Source organism: Xyrauchen texanus, chromosome 4 (genome assembly GCF_025860055.1).
Source record: "Xyrauchen texanus isolate HMW12.3.18 chromosome 4, RBS_HiC_50CHRs, whole genome shotgun sequence".
NCBI lineage: Eukaryota > Metazoa > Chordata > Actinopteri > Cypriniformes > Catostomidae > Xyrauchen > Xyrauchen texanus.
The window spans coordinates 15,338,497-15,366,370 of NC_068279.1; the positions used below are offsets into that span (position 1 = coordinate 15,338,497).

Sequence of the window (27,874 nt, forward strand, 5' to 3'; positions counted from 1 at the left end):
AGATCAGTCAGGTTTCTGGGCTGTTGCTGAGAAACACGGAGTTTGAGCTCCCTCCAAAGATTCTCTATTGGGTTTAGGTCTGGAGACTGGCTAGGCCACGCCAGAACCTTGATATGCTTCTTACAGAGCCACTCCTTGGTTATCCTGGCTGTGTGCTTCGGGTCATTGTCATGTTGGAAGACCCAGCCTTGACCCATCTTCAATGCTCTAACTGAGGGAAGGAGGTTGTTCCCCAAAATCTCGTAATACATGGCCCCGGTCATCCTCTCCTTAATACAGTGCAGTCAGCCCTGTCCCATGTGCAGAAAAACACCCCCAAAGCATGATGCTACCACCCCCATGCTTCACAGTAGGGATGGTGTTCTTGGGATGGTACTCATCATTCTTCTTCCTCCAAACACGGTTAGTGGAATTATGACCAAAAAGTTCTATTTTGGTCTCATCTGACCACATGACTTTCTCCCATGACTCCTCTGGATCATCCAAATGGTCATTGGCAAACTTAAGATGGGCCTTGACATGTGCTGGTTTAAGCAGGGGAACCTTCCGTGCCATGCATGATTTCAAACCATGACGTCTTAGTGTATTACCAACAGTAACCTTGGAAACAGTGGTCCCAGCTCTTTTCAGGTCATTGACCAGCTCCTCCCGTGTAGTTCTGGGCTGATTTCTCACCTTTCTTAGGATCATTGAGACCCCACAAGGTGAGATCTTGCATGGAGCCCCAGTCCGAGGGAGACTGACAGTCATGTTTAGCTTCTTCCATTTTCGAATGATTGCTCCAACAGTGGACCTTTTTTCACCAAGCTGCTTGGCAATTTCCCCGTAGCCCATTCCAGCCTTGTGGAGGTGTACAATTTTGTCTCTAGTGTCTTTGGACAGCTCTTTGGTCTTGGCCATGTTAGTAGTTGGATTCTTACTGATTGTATGGGGTGGAAAGGTGTCTTTATGCAGCTAACGACCTCAAACAGGTGCATCTAATTTAGGATAATAAATGGAGTGGAGGTGGACATTTTAAAGGCAGACTAACAGGTCTTTTTTTAGATTATGTCTCTCACAGTGGACATGCACCTACGATGACAATTTCAGACCCCTCCATGATTTCCAAGTGGGAGAACTTGCAAAATAGCAGGGTGTTCAAATACTTATTTTCCTCACTGTATATATATATATATATATATATATATATATATTTAGAATTAACCGGTTAAAATTAATAACAACTGCGTGTATGCAACGAGGTTCAATCCAGTTTGCGAGCTCCTTGTCCAAATGTATTTAATGCACAAGTAATTTTGCTCATCTACCAGCAACAGGTGGATGACATGTAAGAGGTCTCGGAGTGACATGTGAGAAGAAATGCTGTTAGTCAAAAAGACGTGTTTGAAGAAACATATTTTATTATATTTTTAACTATTTATTTATATTTTTAATATTATTATAATTTAGCAAACAAAAGAAAAGCTACTCTGTTTTTATGTTATTCTATCTTTGCTACAGGATTGTTAGTGTTTGTAGATTTGTTAAACTATGTCTTTATTATCAGATCTTCTATCTAGTTGTTCACTGGATATATGAATTACGTTCAACCTACCAGGTTATTTTAGGTTGTGTTTGTCAGTGGTTGGAGGGTTAGTGGGAATGAGTTTAGAGTCAGCGCTAGGGCTACAGATCCCTTCTATTAGATTCTTATTGCAGTCACCCAGGCTGGCTACAGGAGAGAGTCTTGGATAAGCAACTTGCCCCGTCAGATCCAGCAGGTCCTCTAGAGCACGCACAATACTCATTCCATTCTGCTGGGGAGAGTTTACTGGGGAGAATTCTGGGATGGAGATTAATTCCTCCTTTGAGATAGGACTGAAATGTATAGGAGCAGAAAAGAGAGAGGTTAGGTTGGATTAATGTATGAATTCAAAAGTTAGGTTTGGGCCAGGTCTAATTTATTAGATTGTGTTTTACACTTCCAAATGACCATACAGACTATTTTAAATGAAAAACTGTTTAATATCTGTAAAATTGCTGATAAATAAATAAATACTCCAATACTAATGGCAAATGTAAAGGTAAATTTAAATAACATTCTAAATCCAATTCGGTTTGTGTGTGTGTGTGGGGGGGGGGGGGGTTCATGATGACTTTTTTTTTAGGTTACAAACTGGTAATTACAAGGGTATTATGCTATAAATGTGGTTTATGAGGACATTTCTAGTGTCCCCATAATTTAAATCACATAAAAAACATACTACATTTTGTAAGGGTTAGGTTTAGGGGATATAATCTATAGTTTGTACAGTATAAAAATCATTATGTCTATGGTGAGTCCTCATAATGATTGCTGCACCAACATGAGTTCATTCATATAAATGTATACGATCTCGTCGCGTGCAAATGCCCGGATGTCTAATGTGGAAGTAAGCATGAGTTTGGCACATAAGGCATTAAGGACATGCTTATTAATATATGCCTTTTCACAAACTCCTTATCTAAATCTGAACGATCAGTAGAGTGTTTAAACACTATAGGAAGCTGTTGTGTATGACAGAAGCAAGTAATTGTCATGTATTAGATGAAAACAATGTCCAGCATTTAGCCAAATGTAGAAAAGTCATATTTATCCTTACGATTTCACCATGAGTGTGTAGGATATAGATAAACTAGAAGAACAAAGATACATTCATAACATCCATGCTGTATAACTGTAAAGGGTTTGTGAATGATAATTGTAATAGTAAACAAAAAAGCTCTATAATTTGAATAAAACATCCTCATACACTAGACAAATCCTCGGATTATGAGGCAACTTTATTTGTAACATTTACACAACATGTAAACAAAGCAATCAAAACACTTCTTTCTAATATATATATATATGTATATATTAGGGCTGCCAATTTAACACATTCATTCAGTGCGATTCATTTTATTAAAAATATCGCGTTAAAATTAACGCAATTAATCGCAATGCCCCTGGACCGTAATAAGGAAGATTCCTGAGAAATGCAAGCTTGTAGTACCACCTGTTTACTCATGAGGGCAGTAAGTGAAACTTCAGCTATATGGGCAATGCACAGTTTAAAGAGTGAACAAAACAACCCTTCAGCAGGCAGCACAACGAACATTCGTTACAGTCTTGCATTCAAAACACTTGATGGAGCGCAAATTCGAACTAAGGGATCTAAAGATGTTTTCTAAGTATTAAATATAAAATTCTTAGGTCACTGTGTCAAGTTAAATATAGTTTATGACGCAACGCACCCGAGACGCTACACTTATATCTGTCTGATGTAGGTTTACATTGACAGGTCCTTAAACAAGCCCTCATAATAAATCTCGAACTGATTGACAAATTCACTTGCGAAATGGATTGCTGTGAACTGTATGCCAATGATTGGCTTATGTTCAATAATATGGTAGTAAACAATACATTGTATTCTATAGCCGCTTTTTGTATTGTCTTATCAATGATTGTCTAACTGTTCTTCCACAAGAATGTAATGTATTTACATTTTCTGAATATTTTTTATTTTATATATATATAAATAAAAAATATTCAGATAATTCAAATCTTTAAATATTTAAAGATAACCATGTATAATTATTTCATAATTAGAGGGTCAGAATATGGTGGAATTCCTGGGCGAGGTCTTTCCAAGTCTGCTCGACATAACAGACCATAAGCTCGAATTCCAGCAAGCTCACAGGGTTCCGGCTTGGCGATCCGCTGAGAGAGACAGGCCCCATTCAATTCTTGCCAAATTTCGGAGATCATTTGATAAAGATCATGTGTTGGCGAGGAGAGGAGTATAGGAAGGCTTCTTGGAAAAACCACAGAATTTTCTTGTTCCCAGACTTTGCAAATTCAACAAGAGAGAAACGTGATTGATTCAAGGAATGCAAGAAACTCTTACATCAATGGAAGTTCGCTTTTGCATTGATGTTCCCGGCCAAATTGAGAAGGATGGCCGTAAAACATTAACATGCTCACTGCAAGCATTGTCCTTCATAAAATCAATGGATTGCGTTATTTTGTGTTACTCACATTACAGCCAAGTGGACCGACTCACTGAACATTCACTTAACTGTTTGAGGAACTGAGTGCCTTTTTAGTTTCTTTTGTGCTGGTTCCACCTAGTGGCTGGAGTTTGTTTTGTGGAATAACACTCCTTCAGGACAGTTTTGTGGATGAATCTGCACAATCTTTGTGCTTATGCCTCCTATTGGCTGGAGTTTGATTTATAGATTATCTTTTGTTGTGTAATTCTGTCTCACAAATTTTTATAGAAACACCAGACTTGAACATTCCGATGGTAAAAGTGTTGCAGGGGCTCTTGTAGGTGTACATGGACTGTTTGAGTTTAGAGGAATGGACACCAGTTGGCGCTGTCATGCGTGCGGTTAATGCACATGTTTTTCTTTTTTCTGTTTGTTTGGTTCTGGGGGAAGTTTGGGGTTTGATTGTTACTCTAATGTTGAAATGTGGATAATATATCATTTGGTTTTTGACACGCAATCTATTTTTTTGCTCATATGTCAAAATGTCAAATGCAAATATGAGTAGATTGTCTCTCTCCACGTGGAATGTGAATGGGTTGGGGTACCCAATAAAAAGAAGGAAGGTTATTTCTCTTCTTAAGCGTAAGAAATATGATATAGTGTTTCTTCAAAAAACTAATCTTCCCCGCAGGAAGCTGAACAATTTGGGAAGATATGGGGTGGACAGATTTTCTTTAGTGCTGGCTCAAGTAAGAGCAGGGGAATCATTACACGGATAAGTAAGCATCTATAATTCAGATGTCTCAAACTGAATTTAAAGATAAATTAGGAAGAGTCATTATTATTTTAGCAGAAATTCAGGGGCTAAGTCTTATTTTGGAGAATATTTATGCACCTAATGTTGATGATCAGGGCTTTTTTATAGATCTTGTAGTGATGTTGCAAACCGCTGGCACCCCTCATGATATAATATTGGGAGGAGATTTTAAATTCTTGATGGACTCCTTGATCATAGTGAAACCCCCTAGAGCAACATTGACACTTCACAGGATGTGTACAATCTTGGTCTTTCAGATATTTGGAGACATAAATCTTCATAAGATTTAATCTAGAATAGATTTTTCCCTAATTTCATCTGTTCTTGATTGCTCAATTGGAAACATTTTAGTCTTTGATCTAATATTTAAAGAAGACATTTCAGAAAGTTAAACAAATTCCTTTAGGGAAACACAAAACTGAAGCCACTTCAGTGCATACAGGCACCTCGTAGAGGGGGCCCTAGCCTGAGTGATGTGTCTACCACGGCAAGGGGTAGGCCACTGAGGTCTTCCGTGTCCTGTCCAGGGGCGAGACATGGAGGTTCCAGAGGTCTGGTCACGGGTGCCAGATGGTGCCCCGTCCCTGAGAAAGAAGGTCCTTCCTTAAGGGAATTTGCCAGGGAGGGGCTGATGCGAGGAGCGTGAGGTCTGAGAACCAAGTCTGAGTGGGCCAATAGGAAGCTACTAAATGACCTACTCCTCATCCTCCCTGACCTTGCACAGGGTCTGTGCAAGCAGGCTCACTGGGGAGAATGCATACTTGCACAGCATTCCAGCCCATCTTGGAGGCGTCGGTTGTTATCACGACGAGACCTGCTCTAGGGGAACCCCTGCCCGAAGGAATGCAAGGTCATTCCGAGGGCTGAAGAGGCGGCGACAAATCGGCGTGATGGCCATGCAATGTGTCCCGTGGCGCCATGCCCATCTCAAGACTCGAGTCCAGAGCCAGCGCTGGAGCGATCTCATATGCATCAACCCGAGCGGTGTGGCCAGCAAAGGTTTCCGCGTCAGACAGGATGCCGCTCTCCGATACTGCGGCCGAGAGCTCATCACCTTCACGGGCACTGAATAAGAGGTCGAACTCGCACTGGGATGAGCCGGCACCCTCAACTGAGCGCCCAACCGGAGCAAACGAGCATTCCGGGGAATGGGAGGTCCGCAGGGATTTAACAGGTGGAGGTGGTCCTATTGGGGTCCCCAAATCGCTCCCAGCAGTCACTGTGCCATCCTCATACCCGTAGGTAGAAGGATTGAGGCAGGGAGAGCCTGGTGTGGCTAGCTTTCTTACGTAAGCGATATCTACATTTTTTAAATGATACCCAGCCCAAGTCATTAGGTATCAGTGTATTACTCCCTGCTACAGTCTGGGGGATGGAGCTTTAACTTCTGCCAAGAGATTATGGGAGAAAGATTTAAACTTGGTATTGGAGGAAGGAGTGTGGGCTAGGATTCTAAAAAATGTCAAGTCTGCATCTAGAGATGCAAGGGTGTGACTTATGCAATTCAAGATTTTACATAGATTCTGTTGGAACCCTCTAGATTGTATAGGCTTGATGTTAAAGACACACTCATCTGCTGGCGATACCAATCAGAAGATAGAGACACAACCCATGTTTTTAGGTGGTGTGTTAAGATTCAAGAATTTTGATTGAATGTTCAGAGTATTACGTGTGATATATTGGGCACTCAAATTTCATTTTGCCCAGACCATCATGTACGTTGTGACACAAGGGAGGCCCACTGTCTTTGACTTTGAAAACCTCTGACTTACGGTATAGCACTGCACTTAGCGCCAGGGGCAGAGCTAGAGAGGGGGTCAGGACAGAACCTGGCCACCCCATTGGCCAACCCACTCACAGCCGCATATCCCTCCTGGATATCTCCCATTCCTTGGCCAAATCAGACTGATCGATGGCACCGGCCTGGCCACCCCTGTGGAAAAAATCCTGGCACCACCCCGGCTTAGCACTAGCGCTCATAAAATAGGGCCCAAAATCTATATACAGGTGAAACTCGAAAAATTAGAATATCGTGCAAAAGTTCATTAATTTCAGTAATTCAACTTAAAAGGTGAAACTAATATATTATATAGACTCATTACAAGCAAAGTAAGATATTTCAAGCCTTTATTTGATATAATTTTGATGATTATGGCTTACAGCTTATGAAAACCCCAAATTCAGATTCTCAGAAAATTAGAATATTGTGAAAAGGTTCAGTATTGTAGGCTCAAAGTGTCACACTCTAATCAGCTAAACACCTGCAAAGGGTTCCTGAGCCTTTAAATGGTCTCTCAGTCTGGTTCAGTTGAATTCACAATCATGGGGAAGACTGCTGACCTGACAGTTGTGCAGAAAACCATCATTGACACCCTCCACAAGGAGGGAAAGCCTCAAAGGTAATTGCAAAAGAAGTTGGATGTTCTCAAAGTGCTGTATCAAAGCACATTAATAGAAAGTTAAGTGGAAGGGAAAAGTGTGGAAGAAAAAGGTGCACAAGCAGCAGGGATGACCGTAGCCTGGAGAAGATTGTCAGGAAAAGGCCATTCAAATGTGTGGGGGAGCTTCACAAGGAGTGGACTGAGGCTGAAGTTACTGCATCAAGAGCCACCACACACAGACGGGTCCTGGACATGGGCTTCAAATGTCAAACGTCTTACCTGGCTGAGAGCATATTTTGCATCTCATTTGGAAACCAAGGTCCCAGAGTCTGGAGGAAGAATGGAGAGGCACACAATCCAAGATGCTTGAAGTCCAGTGTGAAGTTTCCACAGTCTGTGTTGGTTTGGGGAGCCAAGTCATCGGCTGGTGTTGGTCCACTGTGCTTTATGTTTCCAGAGTCAACGCAGCCGTCTACCGGGACATTTTAGAGCACTTCATGCTTCCTTCAGCAGACAAGCTTTATGGAGATGCTGACTTCATTTTCCAGAAGGACTTGGCACCTGCCCACACTGCCAAAAGTACCAAAACCTGGTTCAATGACCATGGTATTACTGCGCTTGATTGGCCAGCAAACTCGCCTGACCTGAACCCCATAGAGAATCTATGGGGCATTGCCAAGAGAAAGATGAGAGACATGAGACCAAACAATGCAGAAGAGCTGAAGGCCGCTATTGAAGCATCTTGGTCTTCCATAACACCTCAGCAGTGCCACAGGCTGATAGCATCCATGCCACGCCGCACTGAGGCAGTAATTAATGCAAAGGGGCCCAAACCAAGTACTGAGTACATATGCATGATTATACTTTTCAGAGGGCCGACATTTCTGTATTTAAAATCCTTTTTTTTATTGATTTCATGTAATATTCTAATTTTCTGAGATGCTGAATTTGGGGTTTTCATAAGCTGTAAGCCATAATCATCAAAATTATATCAAATAAAGGCTTGAAATATCTTACTTTGCTTGTAATGAGTCTATATAATATATTAGTTTCACCTTTTAAGTTGAATTACTGAAATTAATGAACTTTTGCACGATATTCTAATTTTTCGAGTTTCACCTGTGTATATATATATATATATATGAGTTTTGTGAAGGGCTGGGATAGTCTTATAAAGTGTTCAAACCCCAGGCAAGTATAAGCAAGGTATCAGTTATGATTAAAGGTGGTGATGATATCAAATGAGGCGTCATGTCAAGAATGGCACTTAACCATTATTTTACACTATGTAAATAAAAAATAATTAAATTGTGCAAATGTTTTCTTTAAATCTTTTTTTTTTTTATCTTTTTTTTTTACTGTGATGTAGTTCCTACCTGGTCAGTTAGGATAGTCCAGTGTACAGGAAATGTTGACACAGTCATTGTGTCAAACTCACCTAACCTCCATGAACTGCACTTCATCTGCACAATCCTCAGCTGCTCCACTCTTGCCTTCCCAAGTTTCCAGATGAATAAGAGGGAATGGAGGTTTTGTCTCTGGCAATGTGTTCAAGCAAGAGGGTGAGCTGTTTATCCCTGCCTCATTTGATTTAACATGTGTTACTGTATGTCCACCAGTCTGAGTGACAGTCTTTGCTTGTGGGACAGTTCCCGTCAAGCTCCCTTGACACTCTGTCCATTTACATGAGAGATGTCCGATTTCTTCACAGTGCTACCCTTCTTGGTTCCATGAACTGTGGCCACTATATTAATTTGAGTGAGCAGTGGTTTTGCTTGGCTACTGGCCACCTGAGTGATAGTTTGGCTTTTTCCATTGTTTAAGTTGTTCTCCTGCTTTAAACAAGTACCTTCCTGTGCATTGAGATTGGGTATATTTGAAGGTACCTCCCTCACTACTGTGTTACTGTGTTTCTCCTGCTTGTCAGGGTGACCATGTGACTGAACCTTTGCCTGCATGTTTGAAGCAGCAGTTGTCTGCATGAGGCTAGACTGAGAATTGACTTCAGCCCTTGCACTTAAGGTAAAATGGACACCACCTGAATAGAAAAGAAAGATCAATGTAAACACTGTTACAATACCAGAATGTGATTTATTAGCTCACCTTCTGATATTAGTCTCCAATAGATAAAAAAGCTTTCTCTTACACCTGATTTAATAGATATACTGTAATCGGAAATTAATTATATCTGAAACAGATTACCTGATTCATCTGATTACATAACAAAATATGATCAAATAAATTAGACTTCCTGTATATTGCAATTAAATTCAGAAACAGTCAAATAAGATACAACATTTAACGGGATAGTTCACCCCAAAATGAAAATTCTCTCATCATTTGCTCACCCTCATGACATCCCAGATGTATATGACTTTCTTTCTTCTGCAGAACACAAACAAAGATTTTTAGAAAAACATCTCATCTCTGTTGGTGTCACGATCCCCTGTTGTCTGCCCTGTGTTTCACTTGTCACCTGTCATAAACTACACTTCCCATAATTCCCTGCCCTCATCACTGCCAGTCAGTCATTGTTCTCACCTGTATGTCGTTTAATCATCATTATCCTTGTGTATTTAAACCCTGGTTGTTTGGTCAGTTTTTGTCGGTTGTTAAATGTTTAAATGCAATGTTAATGTCTTGTAGATTCTGGTATGTGTTCCTGCTTGAGCCCGTCGTGGATGTTTTCTCTTGTTTATATATTTTGTTTCCCCTTGTGGATGTTTTGTTAGTTCCAGTCTTGTTTGTCTTCGTTATTTTCAATAAGCTGCATCTAGATCCCCACTCCTCATCTGCCTTCGTAACAGTTGGTCCATACAATGCATACAAATGGTGATCAGACATTTGTAGCTCCAAAAATCACATGGAGGAAACATAAAAGTAATCCATATGACTCCAGTATTTAGATACATATCTTAAGAAATTATATAATAGGTGTGGGTGAGAAAAATTATATTTAAGTCCTTTTTTACTCTACCTTTATATTGCCACTTTAACTTAAAAGGGATAGTGAAATTGGAGATTTAGACTAAAAAAGGACTTCAATTCTGATCTGTTTCTCACCCACACCTATTATATCACTTCGAAAGATATGGATTAAAACACTGGAGTCATATGGATTTCTTCTGTTTCCTTTATGTGATTTTTAGAGCCACAAATGTCTGATCACCTTTCACTTGCATTGTATGGACCTACAGAGCTGAGATATTCTCCTAAAAATCTTTATTTGTGTTCTGCTGAAGAAATAAAGTCATACACATCTGGGATGTTATGAGGGTGAGTAAATGATGAGAGAATTTGTTATTTTTGGGTGGAACTATACCTTCATGATACTGTGTATTGTATGCACTTGATTTATGAATGTCAGGAACCAAAAGTCAAAAGGTGCCAATGTCAAAAAACTTTATTTGCAGCAGGCTAATTATAGTGTGAACAGTCCTTGAACAGTTCACCTTGAACAAAACCTATGACATACAGAGAATATGATCCCCTGCTTCCCTCTCCTAAAGCTGCTATAGATGCTGGAAGAATGTAAAACTACTCACAGGCCTGCTCACACACTGCAGTTATCTACACATTTTCCCCAAGGGAAGAGCAATCTGACACCAAATGAATTACAGGCAGTAGAGAATACTAACCTATATAACAGGGAATCCTAAATGCATAATTATATGGCTATCTGTCATTGGCTGCATAGATAGAAAGGGGGAATACTGGTAAAATTAGACACTTTCTGATCATGTGCCATTAGCATTGTGGTTAAGAGATACTTCAAATGGCTACATCCATGTCATCCCATACTAGTTTATGATTAACTTAAAGGGAAAGCTCACCAAAAAATGTAAATTCTATCATCATTTATTCACCCTCATCTTGTTCCAAATGCATATGAAGTTCTTACTTCCATGGAACACAAAAGGAGAAAAGCAGAATGTTATCTTCAGTAACCATTAACTTTCATTGCAACTTTTTCCGCACAATAAAAGTAAATACGAATTTAATGCTGATTTTTAATGTTTTTATTAATGTAAGAATATACACAATGATTATAAAAATGTTAATAATGAAGCTTAGGTGTCCCACTTTACTTGTATTCACCCTATCAGTCAAATGACTGTGATCTAAGCTTTCTCAAAATAGTTGGGATACTCCGCATTATAGAAGAATTTAAAATCTAGTAATTTAGTCAACATGTTTTGTTTTTTAATATGTGTTGTGTTGTGTTGTGTGAGAGAAATAGGGAGAGTGTGTGTGTGTGTGTGTGTGTGTGTGTGTGTGTGTGTGTGTGTGTGTGTGTGTGTGTGTGTGTGTGTGTGTGTGTGAGAGAGATACAGTGAGAGAGAGACAGAGAGAAAGTAAGAGAAAGAAGAAATAGAAGGAGCAGGGTTGAGTCCTACCTAGAGGTGAGACAGGAGATCCGGGCTCCTGGCTATCTTCTCTCTGTGTGAATATGGAGATTCTTTTACTTTCAGAGCAACTTACACTTCAAAGGGCTATTTAAGTCTAATGGTAATCAACATATGTATTTGTCTCAGCTGTACACTGCTTTACTTAAATTAAATGATTAAAAGTGATTAAAAGTTTCACACTGATACCTTCATCTCGTCACTCTTCCTTGTTCTCTTCATTATCTCATCAATTCTCTGAAAAAAAAAATTTGTATCACGTATCACTTATTTTACCTTTTAAATGTCATTCATGTTGACTTTTGTAAAGTGCAAAAATATACTACTTGTTCTAGTTAAATTACCCTTGACTGACATACTTTTAACATTTTCTGTCATTTTAATTTTTTAAATTGTTAGCTTTTCCTGTTTTAGCACTGTGGGGATTTTTATTGTTAGAACTATCATTTTCCACTGTTCTCATTTCTAGGTTCATGTTGGGGGGAAACATGCATTATGGCCTTTATAAAATGATTGTTGCAAATAAGCCTTTACCTTTTTTCTCTGTTGTCTCTCCTGTTCTTCCTGTTGTTTGACATGCTCTCTCTCCTGAAGACGTCGCTCTGCATCCTTCTGAGCATGCTTCTCGGCCTCCTCTTTCTATTAAGCATGCAGACACAATCAGAAAGGTGAGGAGACTACTGATAGATGATTGATTTATTAATTTATTTATTGATCCTGTGGAGAAATATAGTATTCTCCACTCGAAGGGAGTTAAAAAAGGATGTTTTTTTGTTGTTGTTGTTGTTGTTGTTGTTGTTGTTGTTTTAAAATAAATAAATGCTAAGAAGAGGATGGGCAGTTGTTAGTTGGCTAACTGCTAACAGTATTGTTTTGTTTCAGTAAGCTTTAAAGTGGTCATGACATGCCTTTTTTATAATTTTAATGTTCCTTTAGGTGGCGCATTGCAAGGGTCAGATGTGTGAACGGCGAGCTCTGCGAACTTTGCTAGTTTTTCATTCTTTTTGTGTCATAAACCAGTGAGATTTGATACACTCTGTTTCATAACTGTTCTATGAAGACAACATGACAAAGAATTCAAAAACCTTGCAATCTGGAGACATTAAAAGACACTTAATTGCTCAAGCTGATAACCCGGACAGGGCCGCAGACCAGGGACTCAGTTTGGACGGTGCAGCAGGAGAAATTCAACATCAAATGTCCAGCATGTCGGTGATGCTGACAAAATTTTCTGAGTTGGTTACAAGAATCGGGGACATCGAAAAATGGAACAATTATCTGGAGTCATTGGAGAGGAAATTAGCTGCTTACACGCTAGTGACCAAGACAGACTTGGAACGCGTTTTGGAAAAATTGGAAGAACTTGAGAATCGTAGCCGGCAGGTACGAATTGTTGAAATTCCTGAGAACGAAGAAGGCCGAGATATGGTAAAATTCCTAGATTCATTTTCCCCGAGTCTGCTCAACATAACAGGCCATAAGATGGAAATAGAGCGAGCTCACAGAGTTCCGGCTCGGAGATTGGCTGAGGGAGGCCAGGCCCCGATCAATTCTGGCCAAATTTCTGAGATCATCCAATAAAGATCTCGTGTTCCACGAGCAGTAAAGGAAGGCTTTCTTGGAAGAACCTTAACATTTTCTTGTTCCCAGATTTCAACGAGAGACAAACGTGATTGAAACATGATCGGGAAGGAATGCAAGAAACTCTTACATTTTGCACTGATGTTTCTAGCCAAAGTGAGAATAGATACTAAGGATGGCCACAAAGTATTTACATGCCCACAAAATCATTCGCCTTCATAATGTCATTGGAATAAGTAAGCCATGGTGTGATTCTCACATTGCTCCCAAGTGAACATGACTCACTGAACATTCACTTGACTGTCCAAGGAAGCTGGATGCCTTTTTTGTTTCTTTTTGTGATGGTTTTGCCAAGTGGCTGGAGTTTGTTTTGTGGAATAACACTCTTTCAAGAAACTTTTGCATTGACGGAGGGTCTCTTTTACAATTAAAGTTCCTGGCCAGATTGAGAATAGATGCTAAGGATGGCTGCAAAGTATTTACTTTTCCCAACAAGCAATATCTTTTATAAAGTCAAGGGAATGAGTAAGTCATTGTGTGGCGCTTGCTTTGCAGCCAAGTGGACCTGAATCATTGAATATTCTCAGGAAGCTGGGTGCCTTTGTTTCTTTTTGTGCTGGTTTTGCCTAGCGGCTAGAGTTTGTTTTGTGGAATAATACTCCTTCGGGTCAGTTGTGCATGAATCTGCTCGTTCTTTGTGCTTATGTCTCCTATTGCCTCCTATTCTATCCGGTACACTCGATCGGGGATGGCCTGTGGTGCATCGGGGACCTGGATCAGTGTCTCCACCTCCATCGTGGGGCATCGGTCCTGGAAATGCCCAGGTTCCCGCAGCTCCAGCAGACCCAGACTTCACGTCCACACCCATGGCAGCGGATTCACCAGCCTGTGGAGGAGAGCAGAGAGGGTTAGGGGAAACTGGCAGGATGAATGATCCATGGGACCAGGGAACCAGTTTTGGGGTAGGAATTCCCCATTTCCATGGAACAGGAACAGGATGAGGGGAAGGAGAGGGGGAGGGAGGAGAGAGAGAGGGAGAGAAGAAGAGGGCTCACCGGCCCTCAAATATGCCACCATGTGATCCTCAGCCAGCTGGGCCTCCCCATCCAGTGATGCCAGTCGGTGGCACTGGACCCACTTTGCTGTCCCTTTCGATAGTCAGGCAATGAACTGCTCCAGTGCCACCAGATCAAGCATCTCCTTGGCATTGCGATCTTCAGCCAGCATCCAGCTTCGGCAGGCATCACAGAGCTGTCAGGAGAAGGCAAATGTGCTGCAAGTTGGCTATTTTCAGATCCCCTTTCACCAGTTGGTTGTTTAACGGAAGTTGATGGGCCTCGAGCTGGGCTTCCCCAGTCAGCAGGGGCAATAGGCGGACTGCCCTCTGAGTGTTCGTCCACTTCCACGCCTCAGCCATCCGCTCAAATACCTTGTCTTCGGGTCATCGTAAGGTCCCATCATAGCGAGGGTGGCCGTAGTCGTGGCTGGGGTCACAGTGGAAGGCCCCTCCTGGGGTACTAACCTCTGTAACACCTGCCTGTCCTCTGCTTGAGCCTGAAACAGTGCCTGGAATCGCTGCTCCTGTTCAATGCGTAGCTCAAGCAGAGCCTGATGTTGAGCCTGGTGGATGCCAGTGAGGGATTTGAAGATTTCTGCCAGCGGCGAGGAATCCATGACAACATTTCCTTCCGCCAAACAATCCCAGATTTCAGCAGCACTGTGACAACATCTTGAGTCCTCTCTGAAGCAGGAAGTGGGAGGAAGTATCACGCTGGATAAATAATCCAACGTGAGTTTTTATTTACAACACTCTTTCAGTGTAATATACAAACTAATGGCTTTTCAGCACAATCAGAATCGCCCACAGTCAAAGTCATAACATAGAACATTTGTTAGAGATAATTTCCCACATGTGTCAATCTTTAAAGTTCTTCCTCTCCCAGCCTCGCTCTCCACAGACATTGCTCGGCCACGCCCACATCACCACCATGTTTTTATAGTACAAAGACCTCTTATACAGTATGTCAAACGATCAAGGAAAATGTCATTCCTCATGTCATAATCCCTTTAAAGTTTCTTTGATGGAGCTGTGCAAATTAAATTAACAGTTATTGTGTAAGGCTTTGTGTTGATCTTTATACAATGACAGGTCCCATGTACAGCCACCTATTTTCAGGAGTTTTTTGTTTGTATTAAAAGAATATTCGGAGTTCAATACAAGTTAAGCTCAATCGACAGCATTTGTGGCATAATATTGTGTGGCAGCGGGGGCGTGGTCAAGCGCCCGTCCGGGGGAGAAAGCGGTAAGGGCGCTTGCACCTGAGCTAAATTATGTCTAACACCTGTCTCTAATTTCAGTGAGCACGGGGAGAGCGGCATAAAAAACGGCCACAGAACCTCCAGAGGGGAGAGAGAGTGACACGTGTCAGTCTAGCGTTGGCGTGTTCTGAGAACCAGAAAAGTTAATACATGTTTGATGTGAAGTATAAAAATTGTGAGCACTGCTGTGGCCATTAAAACCCACTTGAGAAGAGCATTACGTCTTCGTCTCCTCCTGGACATTTTACCTCGTTACATATTGATTACCACAAAAGTTTATTTTGACTTGCTCCTACTTTTCTTAAAAAAAAAAGCAAAAATATGGTTTACAGTGAGGTACTTACAATGGAAGTGAATGGGGGCCAATGTTTGAATGTTAAAATACTCACTTTTTCAAAAGTATAGCCACAATACATAAACAATATGCATGTAAACATGATTTTAGTGTGATAAAATCACTTACCAATCTTTTCTGTGTAAAGTTATAGCTAATTTTACAACTTCGTTGCATGACGATGTTATGTCAACAAACCCTCAAATTTACAATTTAAACAAATTTAAAGCTCAAATAGTAGATTAATTTTAACAGAATATTTAATGTAATTGCTTCTATAAAATTATAAGCTTCACATTTCTGCCTTTAAACCCTCCAAAACTTGGCACATTCACATTCACTTCCATTGTAAGTGCAACACTGTAACCTTGATTGTTAAGATTTTTTAAAGAAAAGGAGGTACAAATCTAAATAAATGTTTGTGGTAATATAAATTATGGCACAAATACTGTCGATTGAGCTTAAATTGTATTGATCTAGGAATATTCCTTTAATGTTCTGCAATCTAATCGCAAATGTTTTTTGGTCAACTGACTGACAGGGTTGATATCACTTTCACCTCTTTCTCCATCTGTGCCTGGAGCACTTTTTCTTTTCTCCCGTTCTCATCCTCCTGCTCTAACTTCTTCTGTTGCTGTTGTTGTCTGTATTTCACCTCTGCTTGACGAGCCTTTTCTTCCTGTCGAGCTCTTTCCTCAGACTGCTTCTTCTTAAGCTGCTCAGCTTTTAGTCTAACAATCGCGCACACACACACAATGGTCAATAAAATACACACAGCACCTACGAAAATTATGGAATCTCAACCCATTTACTATAACAATTTATAAGGCAGCATCATTAGCATACATTTATATTGTTATGCAATGCATACTCATTCGAAATGTTTGAGTGTTATTGATATGAGTCATATTCAATAGGCACTGAACACTTCAAAAAACACTATTTCACGAAAAATACACAGACACATACCTCTCCTGCTCCTCCAGTTCCCTGCGTTGTTTCTCCTCCTGTTCTTTCAGAACTCTGACCAGACGTCTGCGCTCTGCAAGCAGACGTGATGCCTCCTCAGCATCTGTCGTTCCAGCAACTAACTTGCCAGCCTGGTTCACAGGTGAAGGATCTGTAAAAGAGTAAAACAAGAAAAGGAAGTGTTATTTGAAAGAAGATTCATGTGTTTTTAGTATGAACAAAGCATTTGTTGTTAACATGAGTTTAAATAGTCTGTATAATGTAAACTTACAGCCATTACAAATAAGATACTATTGTATTGAAGTGGGCCATATCCTGTAAAAGTTTTAGACCCACCTGTACACTTGTTGGCAGTCGCATCATTACAGATTGATTTAAGGATTTTTTTCTCGGGGGTCAACATCTTGCCATTCTTTTTTTCTTGATTTTCCATAACCACACTTTTCTTCTCCTTTGCACCATTACTGGGGCTCTCTATCTTCAGTGTTCTTCTCTCTGGAGTTGGTGTTCTAGAAACAGATGTCTCCAGTTTTGCTGCCTTAGCCAAACTTTCATTGTTTGGGCTTTTGCTCTGATAGACCTCAGCCTTGACAGACCTGTCCTGATATTTGTCATCCACAATTTGTTTGTCTGTTACCTTGTCTTCGGTCTTCCTGTCGCTGTCATTGACAAGTGTAACAGATCTATGTTTCATAGGGGATGGGGGATACTGCCGCATTGTACAGGGTGACTGATTACGACTCTTAGGCAATAACCTTCAACCATACAAGAAAAAAGTTGATTCAGATAATTCAACACTTCACTGAATAACATTTTATGAAATGGAGGTAACTGTGTACCTTATATGTACAGTATGTGTGTGCATTTCAGCCTTACTTTGATATGGTGCATTGGTATGTGCGTATACTGTATCTTACTTTGGTGTGGCAGGTGAGGTAGAGCACAGGGTGACATCAGAAGGAGATTTTGCCTTCCTCACTAGTGAACCTGTTGCTGGAGAGTCAGTTCTTCTTTCTCTATGCAAGCTCTCCTTCTGCTCCAAATGCAAATAAAGCATTAAAGTGATTGTTTGTATCTGCATGTTTGTGTGCAAGTCTTTCATTGTCCTAAAGTCATTGAGTATGTAGTAGGTTGCCAACTTTATGCCACCCAAACATGGGACAAGGGTGGAATACCATGGCAGTTGTTGTTACATGAATGCATATACAGGTACATGCATATTTTATGTTGTCACAGACATCATAAACACACATAAGCAAACTTAATTAACATTACTATGCAGATCTATGTTACTTTGCAAGTACTAAGATACTTTTCACATGCATTGAAAGGTCGGGGCTCACCATGTTTACTTTTTCAAAGGGCAGGCCTCGCAACAATGCTTCTTGCTACTGACTCAGTATTACTGACTTATTAGGTTTACCTTCTACACAGTGAGAGATAATTTCCTTTATACATCATTATTATTTATGGAGTTTTTCTCACAGTCAGCTGGCTAAGGTATTCTTTTATACAATGACATAAAAAGTAGTTCACAGGTTTGATAATGTGGCATGCAGATGGTATAAATGTATTTACACACTACATAGGAGTCAGAATAGAAGAAAACAATACATGTAAATCACTTGCTTGAATGTAAAAATGTTTACCAAATATTCCCAGCTGTGTTGATTCCGCTAAAATATGCACACTTATTGTCATGATAACAGCAGTCTTAATATGTCATTCACACATAGTTTGGCATATGTGACGATACATGTCCTGTTTATGTTAAAAAAAACGTGACGTCCTTGTACGGGATGGTTGACAACCCTAGTAATGCAGTTATCTAGTTAAGTACCCCTCTGAATTGTAACATCTGTTTGATTAAATGCTAAATAGGAGAGGCAAGCTTATTCTTTGGAGTCTATTGAATATCTGTTCTGACCTTAGGCGTATTAGGGGCATTGATAGCTCCACTAGACTCCTCTGTTGGCATTGCATTGGTTCTGCGGCGGTTGGGTGACCTTCGGAATGGTGACCTGTGGGGACTGGAAGGCACTGCACAGGAAAAAAACATCATTACCAAGTTAAAACAGATTGTCAATCTCCCCATGTCATTCGTGGCCACACCCTATAGTATGAATTGACATAAAACCACATGTACACAAATGTGCATACAAATCCACCCTATGGTTATTCCAAACAACACATACACAAAACAAATTATACTTTCAGTGACATTAATAAAAAGTCAAAGGTGCTGTAAGTGATTTCAGACATTTAGACCACCATCACATGCCCACTCTCCAATAAAATCTCAGCAAGCCTGATTGTGTAACAGTATCTGATTGGCTACTAGGCCTCTGACAGAGACAGATGTGATTTCTAAGGATACCTACTTCAGTGACATCTATCAGGTAGTCTAGTAGGGACATTTAAATAGAAAATCACTTACAACATCTTTACTGTGCACAGTTCTCTCCAGGCACATTTATCATGCTACATTTGAGGAGTGTGGTGTGTGTGTGTGTGTGTGTGTGTGTGTGTGTGTGTTACCTATGCAGGGGATACAGGACACCTGCAGATCTGCAGCACTGTTACAGTGAGCCATTGAGGAGTGCGTGTATGTGTGTGTGTAGTAGTATATTAATATGACTTTGCCCTCTCTAATATATTGAATAAAACAACTGAGATCTGAAAGGAAAGACAAACTACACATTTATAAACATGCACTAGTAGATAAACACACACTTCAACATTGAATGTCATCAAGGCGTATCATTAAAATAACTATTTAATTGTGATAAAAGTACTGTGAAGTTGTTAGTAGGCAGTACATTCACAATCAATACAAAACACCCAAAAAGTCACAGCACACATATATTCAGACTTGTTTTGACTTTCGCCAACCGATAACACTCAGCTACAAAGCATGTGCATATGGAATAAACAGTGTCTCTTGAAAGAATTCAGACTCTTAACCAATTCTCCCATTCTCTCAGATTTGTTTTATTTCAAAGCACCAAAGCACCTGGTTTGTTCAGAAATGGTTAAAAGAACAAAGCTTGTTTACCACTATAATTAAATAGTGTCACGGATTATAAATTGCAATGATATCAGGGCTTTGACTGGACTTTTTGCTATTGAAACAGTTATGTTAATTTGGCTTTGTGTTTGGGATCATTGTCTTTCAGAAAGATCTTGCTGGCTCACAATCTTTTGTGATCATCAATTTTATGCCTTTTTTGGCAAACTTCCTATGTGCTTTCACATGGGTCTTTTTGAGTAATGGCATCTGTTTTGCCACCCTTTTATAAGGCCAGTGTTATGCTAAGCATTTTGATATAGTTCCTGCATTCTGAGTAACTGAATTCTGTTGCTTCTTCAAAGTAATCATTGGCCTCCATGTGGCTTTTCTCTTAAGTATTCTTTTGGTTTATGTATGATTTATGAGGGAGGGCCTTTTCTAGACAGTGTCTATGTGGTTTCGCTTCCTCTTCCTAATAACAGAACTAACATTGCCCACTGGGACCTCCAATAACTTGAATTGACATATAATGACCAATTTTAGGGCAGTCGTGTCCTCATTAAGGCAATTGTTTTTTATCTTTGTAATCTAAGGTCTTCTGAATCACAACGAATGAGCTCATGAAAACTCTGTTACTGTAGCAACATTTTTGCAAAATGACATTACGCAGTTTCAAGCTTGAATGTCCACTGTGTGGCATGCCAAGTAAATCAAATTTTCTCCCAAACAGGTTTATATGGTTAATTATACTTTTGAGATTTTAATCAAAAGAACCCACCTCCCTACTCAAAACTTTAAACATAAACCTTACCGATAGTGTCATAAAAAGCAAATGTGACCATGTAATTTTGCAGTGCTTCTATTACATTTGCAGTTCATTTGTTGACTTGCGTGCTTTTAGGGACTTGTACGGTGGTCCTTCATATCATCAGTGCAACGCTCTATCCGTTGAACTACCACACAATTTAATAGAATTTAGTTTAGGGATTTCAGTCAATTATGAGTCTGATTACTATTTAAGGGCACTCTGCGTTCAGATTAGGCATGCATAGCTGCATATGGATTGTATAGGTGAGTAGCTTAGCAAAACGTCTCGGTTACTGATGTAACCTCCATTCCCTGATGGAGGGAACGAGACATCGTGTCGATGAATTGACACTAGGGGTTGCTCCTGTGGAGCCGAGACATCTCTGATCTTGAGAAAAGGCCTATGGAAATTGTCGTGTGGAATTTGCATGCCACTCCCCTGAACATACGGGCATAAAAGGAGTGACGCTGCAAACACACATCAGGTATCGCACTGAGAAGCCGAGCCAAAGACCCGGCCATTTCAGCGGTTGGTTCAGTGTTGTGGCAGGAGGGACACAATGTCTCGTTCCCTCCATCAGGAAGGACACACATTCAGCTCTGTGACTTGCTCGCTCGGCTCCGAAGAAGATATTTGATGTGTGTTTGCAGCATCACTCCTTTTATACCCGTATGTCCGGGGGAGTGGCATGTGCTATGTAAATTTCCATTGGCCTTTTCTCAAGATCAGAGATGTCTGGGCTCCGCAGGAGCGGCCCCTAGTGTCAACTCATCGACACAACGTCGAGTGAGTGACAGATAGGGAACAATAACTGAACACATTATTATACTTGAAAACAGCCAACTCTTGCAAAACTCTTATCTTGCTGGCTCTCAGTGTGAAAACAATTTAAAGCTAGGGGACCCCAGCTATTTTCCTGCTGAAAAGACCTGCTTAGATCAACATAAATTTCTATGCTGGTTCAAGAAAATGCTGGTTTGTTGCTGGTCTAGCAGGTGGACCAGTATAGCAATTCTTTTCTAAGCTAAAAGTGTGGCTCTTCCTGGTAAACTATTTGACCAAGGGTGTCTTGCTGGCTAGTTAAAGGGATAGTTCACCCAAAAAAGGAAAATTCTCTCATCATTTACTCACCCTCATGCCATCCCAGATGTGAATGACTTTCTTTCTTCTGCAGAACACAACTGAAGATTTTTAGAATAATATCTCAGCTCTGTAGGTCCATACAATGCAAGTAAACGGATCAGACCATTATAGCTCCAAAAATCACATAAAGGAAACATAAAAGTAATCTATGTGGTTAAATCCAGATCTTCTGAAGTGATATGAGAAACAGAACAATATTTATGTCCTTTTTTTACTCTAAAGTGGATATTTAGGGTAAAAAAAGAACTTAAATATTATTCTGTTTTTCACCCAGACCTATTATATTGTATCTGAAGATATGGATTTAACCACTGGAGTCTAATGGATTAATTTTATGTTTCGTAAATGTAATATTTGGAGCTACAAAGGTCTGATCACCATTCACTTGCACTGAATGGAGCAACAGAGCAGAGATATTCTTCTAAAAATCTTCATTTGTGTTAAGCAGAAGAAAGAAAGTCATATACATCTGCGATGGCATGAGGGTGAGTAAATAATTAGAATTTTCAGTTTTGGGTGAACTATCCCTTTAAGAAACCTAGTAGGGATACCAGCATCACACAATTTAAGCTGGTCTTTTCAAAAGGCATTTAGCATTTTTGGACAGTCTATTTTCTGAGACCAAAATGTAGCTTGATTACATTTAGATATGCAAGAAAAGCTTTTAGAAATATGATAACACACTATCCACCTTTTGCAAAGTACCCAAGCAGGAACCGGGTAAGGAGAACAGGCTGGTTTCAAGTTTTGGGATGGAACCAAAGACTGGAGAAATGGTGTGTCAGTCCAAGGGGATAGGAGGGAAGAGGTGGTAAGAGAAGGCAGCTAGGGTTCATACCATTGCCTGATTCGATGGCAGCAGGAGAGGGGTCAACGAGGTCATGGGAGAGGGCAGAGGCAGCAGAGAGAGGAGGCAGGGCATTCTCCCAGTCACCTGAGCGACAGGGTCAGGGCAGATCACAGCAGAAAGAGCAGAGCATTATGGACAAACTGACCACTCTCAGGTGAAGTGTACATGATGCATGTTCAGGGTGGTGTGTGTAATGAAGCACACACACCTGAACACTTCCATCACATTCTCGAAAAGCTTGGCAGCCAGAAAAAATGAGCAGGGCTGAAAAGTTAGGCTGATCTGACTTCAAACACACTCAAATTCCTTAATTTACTCATTCAAACACACAATGCAATTAATGATATAAATATAATATATATATTTATTAGTGTGTTCTAATATAAATTAGAACACACTTTCATGGTCAAGCCCTAAAATTGTTTTCTCAATAACCAGTTCATACACAATATCAGAAAAAAGTGATCAGAAACTGGTTTTTGGTATTTGGACTCTTCATCTGAAACAATATCTATTACAAGAGTCAAAAACACCATTAAATCTAAAAGTGGGAGTTGGCTGTGTCTAAAAATTTTTATAATATCTTTATTTTGGATACAAACAAATGGAACAACAACATTTTTAAAAAAAAAAAACATCCAGCTCCTTTTTATCTATATTTTATTATCTACAATGATTTGGATGAATTAATATTAGACACATGTCGTTTATTCCTTCTAAAATTCTCCAGCTTCTTAAATCCAAAGGCCCCAATCAATAGCCAATTTCTTAACTAATTAATCTCCTTGACTCTAATTCAAACTGATAGGTTGAGGCTCAGCAGAGAGAAAGTGCTGATTCACTCATGCCAGCCTGTCCTTCCTCTCTGATGAGCTGAATTATGATACCTGAGCACTCGTAACACTGTGTCCTAAAGTCCAGTTGAAAATCATACCAACACAAGGACACTGCACTGCAGCAGCACACCAGCTTTACAAAAGCCTTTTAATATACTCTGCCTCAGTGTTACAATGTTTAATATACACTGTAAAGCTTTCAAATTATAAAGACACATCCAACAGGAAGAAGAAAAAGCCCAGATGTCACATGGATCTCAATGATGTACATTCAAATGCACATACTGTAAAGCCATTAATCCGGCTGTCAAACACAAGTGTTTAATTACATACAGTGCATCCGGAAAGTATTCACAGCGCTTCACTTTTTCCACATGTTGTTATGTTACTGCCTTATTATAAAAGTTATTAAATTCATTATTTTCCTCAAAATTCTACAAACAATACCCCATAATGACATCATGAAAGAAGTTTGTTTGAAATCTTTGCAAATTTATTAAAAATAAAAAATGAAAACAAAAAATCCCATGAAGTGGAAAACAAGCTTATGAGATGCATTATTATTCATGTTATCTAAATAAAAAGATCACTAGTTCAAAAAAAATTCAGAATCAATATTTTTATGTGAGGATCGATATTCTTGATACCACATCAGTATCGGAAGTATCGAAACGTCCATCTCTATTTTACACGTGATTTATTTATTAGGGTTCTGCACAAGTAATAGAAGGCTGCAGTGTAACCTGGACAGTGTAACCCAAATGCCAAATTGTCATTTGGAATTTTGACAAGTTTGTAATCATGTACCTTTATACATAATTGTCTTTAATTGATTGCCTTACATTACCTAACTTTTACAAAAACGTACTGTGGCAGTGTCATGGTACATTGATGGCATCAGATGGTACTTTGATATAAACCATTACCAAAAACATGGTAACATATACCTTGTCCAAAAAAACATGGCATATTTACAGCAACTATTAAATCTTTCATATGACTGCGATGCAAAACATTCTGTTATATGCAGGGTTCGGAGGGTTACTTTTGGAATGTATTCAACTACAGATTACAGAATACATGCTGTAAAATGTAATTTGTAGTGTATTTCGTTAGATTACTCAAGTTCAGTAATATATTCAAAATATTTTGGATTACTTTTTCAGCACTGGTAGATTTGTTTCTCTTGTTTTGACTATAAAAACTCTGCCAGTACAGTAAGATAAAATACACATTAAAAATACTTTCTCTGAAAAACCTAAAAATCTTATGTAGTATGGTTTCTAAAACAAAATAAATCTAATTGATCTTGTTTTAATGATTTTTAGATATTTTTACCGGAAAACAATACAAAAAAATATTATCAAGAATATGATTTTTGCCCTAATATAAAAGGTCTTACTAGGAAAAAAGAAATTACGATCTAACGTGAATTTTCTTGATAAATAAATATGATCGTGTCTGGTAACATGTGCATGTAAAATGGCTAGAAATACAATTTTAGCTTAGCGTAAAGCTGACAATTTACACAAGGTTTATTTCTATTTCTTCTGCTCCAAACTTACTTCAAACTTACTTCTCTGTCTGCTCAACATTAGAAAATGTTTCACCGCTGTTCAAATCCACTTTGGATCGCATCATTTATCTGTATAAGTGTTTTCTATCTGAAAGGACTAAATATTAAATGAAAAAATGACAATAAAATGGAAAGTAATCTCTTCAGTAATCAAAATACTTTTTGAATCTAACTGTATTCTAATTATCAAGGATTTCAATTATAACTGTAGTGGAATACAGTTATTTTATATTTTGTTAACTTTATATTTTGTATTTTAAATACGTTGCATGTATTCCGTTACTCCCCAACCCTGGTTATATGATATAAATACACAAGACCTCAGCATTAGGCATATTATTTTGATTATTTTCCATAACAAAAGTAAATTCTTTGAATTAAAGTACATATTTTTGACATATTTTGACTGTAATTCCACCAAATTCTGTTGCATTAAAAGAAAATGTATTTAATTTTGGAAGTACATGAACACAACGTATATGTTGCATTGCAACTTACATTTTGGTACCATGAAAGGGTCAATGTGAGACTTTGATGTGACTCTTTGCATTCAGAATAGGTCCAAATAGAATTAAGCCTAATAGTGATACTTCATTGAATGGCCAATTTTACATGTATTTTGTGTATTTTCAAGAAACAAAATATTTTTTTCCATACAGTATTTGGTATTTTATTTTGATACATTTAAACAGAGTTATTTTGTATTTTTATTTAAAATACATTTTCATGTATTTGTGCCCATCACAGCCTGTTTCTCTTTTTCACTGTCCATTGAAATGGGTGTGCATTACACTCACCTTGAGTGGGGCCATTGGGACCCCAGGCACAGCGTCTATTCCTGTTGTCCAGCTGCAGGCTCCGCTCCAATGACCTTCTCATAAGAGACTCCAGACGTTCCTGTGTGTGCCATTTCAGCACAAAAGCACCAGACACACACTTCAGCTACAGCCATTTACACCAACAACATCAGCATAGCACTTAAAAGACTCTTCACGCCTTTCCATGAGGCCTGTCGGACCAGGTTTGAATTACAGTGCAGTTCCTGAAAATGCGATTTCACCCAACACAAGAAATCGTGTTTTTGTTCCCGCTTACAAATCAGATGTGCCATATGAAATTATGCACCACACAGTCCTATGTTTTGTTTCTTGAATGACCTACAACTCTTGCAGATGAATCACAAGGGATGATTGAAATTGATGGCTTGATTGTATGAACATTTAATTGTGTTATGAGATTCGACATATCAGTGCAGTTTGAGAACATTGTGTTTTAAAGGTCATAGGAAGAACAGCTTGATCACATTGTGTCCTTTTCAAACTATAAGAAAAACATTACCTGAGAAGATCTGATATGAGAGTCATGGTAACAGATGGCCAGAGTCTCATAAACAGATCAGAAGCAAAGAAACATCATAAAATTGTAGTTTAGGCAATGAGGGGATATGCGTGGTGAGCGACACAACAAAGTTGAGAAAATATAACTTAATGCAAATGACGAGTGACATTTGGGAGTGACAACCAGTGGGAGAGAAGGCAGTAGGGTTTCCACCATCCCGTAAAATATGGGATCGTCCCATTTTTTAAGATGAAAAGTGCCGTATTTGTCCCATATTTTAAGCTGGTCAGATGGTGTCATGGCGAAAATCGTTCAAGATCGTAAATTTAACCTTATGATATTAGCTGTAAATGTTGCCTAATGCAGGTAAGGGATCATCTTAAACATCCTAATACTGTTGCAGGTGTGATAAGGGACTGTCTGAGAAGTACACTCAACTGACAACTGCGCCAGCGGCAGAGCGACATCAGTGGGAAAAACTACTAGCAACTGCATAATACAGATACTAGCGACACCAAGTGGCAATGTCATTGGTGGTGTTAACAGGGCTTACGACTGTGTATATCTATGTGTGTGTGTGTGGGGGTCTCAATATATGGCTCAAATGTGAAGATTAACCTTGAAGAAAGACACATCTGTTCTACTGGGCTGCATAAGACATACACAATTACAATCCAAAACCAACTCATAATCTCCTCTTTCTAATTGGCTACATCAGGTAAGACATGGCTTGGTGTGGGAGCATAAAAAACTCCACCGTTATTTCCACAAGATACAAAAACTTACCAAATCCCAAAACTAGACTCTGAACTGCATGATTTTCGGTCTATAATACAGTTTTTGGCTTTCATCATGCTTTGTTTGGACATTGACTGTAAGTGCCCAATAATAGATGTATATGAGTATAGATCTCTGACCTTCTCCTCGTCTAGCTGCTGTCTTCTCTTCTCCTCCACCGCTGCTTTGCGAAACTCCTCCTTGTGTCTATGTTCCTCCAATCGCTTCCATCGCTCTTCTACCGTCTTCTGATACTGCAGCTGTGCCCGCCTCTCCTTCTCCTTTATAGCTTGCTCCCGTACAGCTGAGAAAGAGATAATTTGTTGACTTGATTTTGGCGTATTATCAAACAATACCATCGAACTCAGGGCTCGTCATTACTGCTATTGATAGCAAATGACTGCAACATCAAGGCTTTGGGTTATAAAATCCTCCTGTGCATGAATTTGCTGACTTGAGAACAGTTTTTTTAATACACCATTGGTTGCTCCATACAAGAAGTCCCATGTCTACAAGGAAGCATTCACAAGCTTCTACCGAGACATTATAATGAAGAGACGTGCTCACCCAAACTCTTCTCCCTCTCTTCCCTTCTCTCTTTCGCAAGCCTCATCCTATCATCCGTCTTCAAATAGCCTTCCACGTCTTGAAAAAAGAGACAACACAATGAAAAATGGGTAGTTCTAAAAAACTGATGAATAATCATATGAAATGGAAGGTGTTCACTCAACACCAA

General features: G+C 39.4%; 1 pseudogene; it reads right to left on the reverse strand.

Annotated features, from left to right (window-relative positions):
* The window catches only part of LOC127635806 (MAP7 domain-containing protein 2-like), a 36,117-nt pseudogene that overhangs the window by 2,256 nt on the left and 5,987 nt on the right, over positions 1-27,874 (reverse strand).